The sequence below is a fragment of the Carassius carassius genome, chromosome 16 (genome assembly GCF_963082965.1).
Source record: "Carassius carassius chromosome 16, fCarCar2.1, whole genome shotgun sequence".
NCBI classification, from domain to species: Eukaryota; Metazoa; Chordata; class Actinopteri; order Cypriniformes; family Cyprinidae; genus Carassius; species Carassius carassius.
Window position 1 is genome coordinate 18,625,349 of NC_081770.1, and position 7,031 is coordinate 18,632,379.

Below are 7,031 nucleotides of genomic sequence, written 5' to 3' on the forward strand. Positions count from 1 at the left end.
CCATTTGCAGAATGCTCTTTAAATGATAATATTCCACAGTAAGCGGTGTTTACTATTCCGTCTCTAAACCGGGTTGAACTCCAGGAGCTGGAATGAGCACATCTGGTAAATCTTCTAAGATTTATGATCCTTAGACAAGTCAAACAGCTTCAGCAGGGGGTTAGATAAGCATCAGTTACAGAAAGAACATGCAGGTAAGACTTTCTTAGATGCCTTAAAAATATTTGAATGAAAAAGGATTTGTGTTCTAGGTTTACTGTAAGACTAAAAGTGATCAGATAAATATAACATTACATCATAAATATAGGGTTTAAAGTTTGGTGCAAATGGATACCATGATGGAAAAAGAAGAAACCAAATACATACTGGGTATTGATTTTTTTTATTTGACAAATGACCGCAACAAATTCAATTATCTATTCACATAAGAAAGAGGAGAAACAGTGGAAAAGGCCACAAGAGAAAAGTAAATGCACCATAAGATGGAAAATGTCCAAAGAAGACCCTTAAAGAAACAGCAGGACATCATCACAGATCCCCATCCCGAGGAGATGCACCTCAACCTGGACAACTAAGAAGGAACCAAGAGGCCAGAAGTTCCCATCAAACAGAGACTAGCAGCTCATCCATTACCAGACCATGCCAGAACGACGCTTCTCCACTGACAGAGCTCATGAAATAATCAAACACATTGTTGATGAAAGACAGGAGACTGTTGAGTACAGCTGCTCATGCTCATGAAAATTGCCTGCACATCATTTTTTATTTCAGTGTAGAGCATTAAAAAGGTTTTACTAGAGCAGCAGCCACAGTTTGCAAATATATATCTAACAGCTGTTTCCTATGAGTCATTGTTTATCAGGTTACTTCGCTCTATTCTTAAATGTCTGGTGTGGTAAAGTATGCAAAAGTGGACGGCTGCTCTTGTGCCAACTTTAACATGTGACCACACTATTCAGTGTCCTCTCGGGTTAAATATAGACATTGGCCAGAGTTACGCTTCAAGAGGGAAAACCTGTGACAAAACACTGAGTGGATATTTACTTCAAAGCCTATTCTTTCAACATGGATCACACTTATTGAAACTGTCAGAAGAATTATACCTTTGGTGCAGCACTGGTGACTATCGTCTCCATATCAAATGGGAGCTAACCATGTAAAAATACAATGTCAATCACAGCTTATGTTATACATAGTACTAATTCAAAGATGGTAAAATAGCTTATCTGCTGCCCTAGCATACTGTGTGTGTGAGGTGAGATTTGGGGCTCTGTATCATCATGACAGGGGTCACTGTATGCTGTGGGACGGTGAACTCTATCAAGGCACTGTGGGAAACCAGGATAAAGAAACGCAAAGATGAACTTAAGAAAGAGAGAGAGCAGAGAAACGGGAAAGCAGTGGGTATGTACGTCCATTACTGTCATGTATACCATAGGAAGCATATAATAACTTATTTTAAAGCAATAGTTGTCAACTGGTGGGTCGTGACCTAAAAAGGGTTGCCGGTTTCTAAGTGCAAATACTAAAGGTAACACTAAAATTGGGACCAATCCAGACTATCAACTAGTTGCTTATTAGCATGCCTATTATTAACATATTGGCTGTTTTATTAGTACTTATAAAGCACATATTCTGCATGACCATATTCTACATCCCTAATCCTACCCAATACCTAAATTTAACAACTACCTTATTAACTATTAATAAGCAGCAAATTAGGTGTAGCTAATAGTCTGTTAATAGCGAGAATCAGACCTTTAAATAAAGTGTGACCATACTAACCACAAATCCATGAATAGTTAGGATAAAAAAATACTTTTCAACATCAATGGTCAAGCGTCCACACAAACTCTATGGTTCATCAGTTACTTGGTTGAAGCTAGTCAAATTTGACAACATGGAAATTTGTTTGACATGACCAAGAACTAAACTATGCAAGGTAAAAGAAGATACAAACCATACTGCATCAAATGTGATTTATGGGTTTGGTACTACATTGGGTCATAACTTGATGTCAAATGTAAAATTGAGACGCGGAAGAATAACTGCACAGACTATGCTTTTGTATATCCTATGATATTGAATAGTTAAAAATCTTTGGCGTAGGTTGAAAGGTGCCTGGGAGGATCGTATCACTTTGGCCAAGCTAAAGGAAAAAGTTGTGATGGAGGAAGGACGTGTCATTCTGCGGATTGAAAAGGAGGAGTGGAGGGTAAAGCATTTTGTGACTTGTACTTTGTGAATTTGTTGCCACTTAGAAATTATAAGTAAAAAAAAAAAATCTGTAAACTAGAGAGGAAGATGCATGATTGACTTGATAATACAAACAGGTCTTGTCCTAAAGGAGCAGTGAATGGACTTGTGCCTAAGTGACCTATAGTACACTTGGTACAGGTGTCAAATCCTTCTGGAGGGCCACATTCCTGAAGAAATTACCTTATTAAGACCTTGACCAGATGTTTCAGGGGTTTTTAACTAGGGTTGAAACTCTGCAGGACACTGACTCTCCAGGAACAGGACTAGACCCCCTTGGGCTAAGTACATGGTTTGGGGCAGGACTTACAGCAAAGGTGTCCAATCCTGCTTCTGGGGTTCCTGCAAAGTTTAGTTTCAACCTAACCCAACACATCTGCCTGGGTAATCGCTCTTGTGGTACTTTGATGTCATAAACCTTAATGTCATGACAAGACCTATGTTGAAGGCCTTGATTAAGTGGTTCAGGTGTGTTTAATAGAGGCTGGAGCTAAACTCTGCAAGAAGGTGGCTCTCCATTAACAGGATTGGATACCCCTGACATCTTAAAGAGTTAGTAGTTGTAATTGGCTAAAAACAAGAAGCTGTATCACTTGGACCTCTCCATGAACCAATTCACCATTCCAGACTGTGTCATCAAACTTCCTTCTCTAGAGTGGCTAGACATGGGCAGCAACAGGTTGGAAAGTTTGCCAGAAGATATTCACAGGTCAAAACTAAACTACAAGCAACTTAGGATCATTTTTTTGCTTTCAATGTACCATCAACAGAACCAAGATTTTGGAATAAATCCTATGAAATTTATGTCCCAATTTAATCTAGAATGGAGAAACTTCACACCCTGTGGCTCCCAAGAAATGAACTAGAGTTCCTGCCAGACAACATCAGTCGCATGCAAAGTCTGGACACACACTAGTTCTGAGCAAAAGTAAACTACGAGACATTCCTCCACTTATGGAGGGCATGAGTAACCTCAGTTAAGCACCAAAGTGAAGGATCTTGCAGGATCCCAAACTTTCGTATCAGTGCTAAATGTGACATTGGATGGCGTGTCAGAGACAACATCATTTTTCTAATTTGAATGCTGGCCTCTGTTTGCTCATCCGCCTTCAGGCTTGATCTTTCGGTCAACCATGCCAAGTTCTATGAAGAGCACTTCTCGTCTTTTAAATGTCTTGTCTTTTATGTTGTTTGTTGGAGTTGCTGCTTCCTGCTAATATGTCGTAACTAATGTTTGTGGATAATCTATAAGCAATGATGAAATAAAATTTGCTGTTGAGATTTCTACTCTAATTGGCTGTGGGAACGGCAGTAAGTAACACATTCTCCAATGAAACGTCTCTGCTTGTGTAATACTTTAGGCTGGTTTTAAAGCCTTTTTGCTGGAGATAATACAGTCTGCCATGGTCAATCAGACGTTTGCAAAGCCATCCGATCTGTTCCAGATCTTCTACTGACATCAAACTGCAAGAAAAATGTTTAAAAATAAGATCATGATCTCAATGCAATTTGTATTGGTGGACCACCAGAAAACTTACCCGTTGAGGGTATCTGGAAAGCTTCCTTGCTCATCTCGTGTTCTTCCTCTTCATCTCTTTTATGTTCGCTTGGTTTTTCTGCTATATTGGAGCCATATTTTCTCATCCCACATGTTACCCAGCTTGACATGCGCTTAAAGGCCCTAAACTCTTCCGATCCAAGACCTTTCTCCCTGAAGAACTATTTTCCCACATAGTGTCTCCAGTCCCAGCGGTGGTGGCAGCAAAGAGCAATTGCCAGTCCTGACACTATGAGCTTTTTACCGGTTTCCCTAACTTCGGTTGAGGGAACAGGCTTAATATCATCACAAGCACCCTCATCCTGATGGAGTTTTGCACGCTTGGTTGGAGGTTCATCATCTTTGTCAGAGCAGTTGTGCTCAAATAAACACCGAAGGGCCAAATCTGTAGAGACAGGTTGACAAAACTCAATCTTGTAGTACTGACACCATAATGAAGTTTATTGAAATCTTGTCTACCAGTTGCTGCACCACACAAGTGCTTCCCAACACCAATAACAGGAAGTCCTTTTTCTCTCAGAAGAGGGACATTCCCTGGACGGTACAAAGAAGAAATCTGATTTAAGAGAAGATCAAGATTTAAGGTTAAGACCTTTAGGACAAGTTTAAGAAGCTAACTCGTGTAAATCAAGGTGCTAAATATCAACCTGAAGCCTATCAAAAGTTGAGCCTGCATTTTTGTGCTTGCCATCTACCTTAAAAAAAAAAAAAACATGAAATAGAAATATAACCTTACTTTCCAGTTGGAAGAACAATATTTTTTCCTGTTCTTGAGGAAAGAATAGCTTCATGTGAATGGCACCAGACCTTAAAGCAGGTACTGGACCTTTCCACCATTAAAAAATTGACATTTTCAGCTGCTTTAAGAGCGATGTGAATCCACTGGGACAGTTTTCCCTTCCCTGCTACAAACTCTATGTAGCATCTGTTTGGGCTGAGCAGTTCCAACACCTCCATCTTTCCAAAAATGGAGGCCTGTGAAACCGGGTAAAAAAGCTAAAAATCTGTTTTTAATCATAATTCATTCATTCATTCATTCACTCACTCACTTCCAGATTTGTCAATTATCATATTAATTCATTTATTAAGAAATATTCAAGTCAGATATAACATTTCTATATCCATGAATCTGAAACTCTGGAATAATTTCTTTGATTCAGTTTAGACTGAATTGCTTCAATGTCAAACACTACAAAAACTCTCTTACAATTTTTAGAAGAATGAGCATCTTACTGTTTGGGGTCCAAAGGACAGGGTATTCGTTTTTTCTCACTCTCTTCACCCTACATGGAAATTACATCAAAGTTTGAACAAACAGTAACTTATTAATTAATAAACTAATACGAATTGGGGCAAGGTAAGTAGTGGTGCGTGCATCCATTTAGAGCAGCATAACATTGACATTATAACGTATTTTCATTCACATACAGCATTAGCATGTTCCTCGCAGAAGGTTTTCCCACTTTCAACAATCATCTAGCAGTATCGTTTCTTTTTTGCCACATACAAAGCACATCGTCCCGGTAAAGGCGCCAACACGCCGTTTGCCACGGACACCTCCATACTGACAAACTCACTTCCGCGAGACACTTCAAAATAAGAGCCATTAACAACAGAGCTGAGGAAAATAAATAAATAACCTATACATTTTATTTATTTATTTGTTTGTTTTTCCGTATAATCTTAAACTTTTCTTAAAACTGTTATAAAACTGTTATTATTATTATTAATAATAATAATAGTAGTAGCAGAAGTTCACTGTTATCGTGGCTGTTGACGGAAGTGCACTGTCATCATGCGTGTTGTCAGTCAGCTGTTTATGTACGTATTGGCGCATTCATGATGTTAGTTTGTGTATGCGTTGACTTCACGAGCGGCAGCGCGCGCACTGTCTGTGAGGAGTTGCAAAACAGCCTTTAAGATGTTTGCCGAAGATGCTTGTGAAGAACTTTGCACTATTAGCAAAGACTCACGTGTGTGAGTTGTTGGGCATCACATGCTCTTGCAGATCTATGATAAAGCACAATTTATGGAAATCTTTTTTTCTTTTTAATTAATGCATTTAAGTGTTTATTAATGCGGCGTGACTCTGGATCAAGGCAGCGCGCGTCTCGAATCTCAAGACATGCTTTAACTTTTAGAAACAGGCAAGTCTTCTTTATAATTCTTTTTAAAGTTAGAACTTATGCAAGTATATTCCCATTTTAGTTTTTTAATATATGTTTGACATGTTTACAGCGGTGCATATATATATATATATATATATATATATATATATATATAAGCTCTCTCTCTCTCTCTCTCTCTCTATATATATATATATATTTTAATACCTATATATATATATACATATATATTAAAAGCTATATATATATATATATATATATATATATATATATATATATATATATATATATATATAACAGCAATTTATACAATTTATTTGGATTATATATTTTTTATTATTCATATAAATATGTTTGCATATTTAATTTCTGACTGCATCTCATGACCTCATCTCACCTAATTAAGTGATAAACCCAAATCCTGATGAAGGTCTCCAATATTCGCATCATGTAAATAAACTGAAAGACTCAGTGTATAGAAACTATCTTCGATACCTTTCAGACTGGTTACCTAGTTTTATCGTTTTAAGTGTCAGTTCCCATAAAGTTCCTCCAACAGAAATGATATGAAGACCGGTTGATCGAGTTGAACAATCCCGCTGATGATTTGTTCAGACACGTGTGTATCCAGTCTCAAGACGTCCAGAAAGTCACATGACAGTAACTTACACGGTCGACCTCACTGATACGCGCTGCTCTTCCTTGAGCCTTCATAACTTTTTGGTGTAACTAACGTTAGTTAGTCAGCTTTTGGAAACAAACGAATGTGCTTGATTTTTAACCTTTTTTATTCAGAACAGTTCTTGTTTAGACCTAGTTTGAATTAAAAAAAAAAAAAAATTTGCGTATTGACCTACATTCAGCACAAAGAAAGCTTTGTGGTTTACCAGACGGTTATTGCGTTAAAAGTGAGGTTGTTAATCTGCATACCAAGACCTGCTTTGTAGCTTCAGAGGCCCACATATTAACCCTTGAGTGCCTGACATTTGAAAAAATAGTCAATGTTTTAGTTTTTTGGAAGTGTGGAGCAGTTTAATGAACCTTTAGACAAAATCTAAAAAGAAATAGTTTTCATGTGTTTTCGTTGAGTA

At 37.7% G+C, this 7,031-nt stretch overlaps 1 pseudogene; it reads right to left on the minus strand.

The window, feature by feature from the left end:
- Positions 1–3,545: 3,545 nt before the first annotated feature.
- On the minus strand, positions 3,546–5,421 carry LOC132160196 (tRNA:m(4)X modification enzyme TRM13 homolog; annotated as a pseudogene).
- Between the last annotated feature and the right edge of the window lie 1,610 nt (positions 5,422–7,031).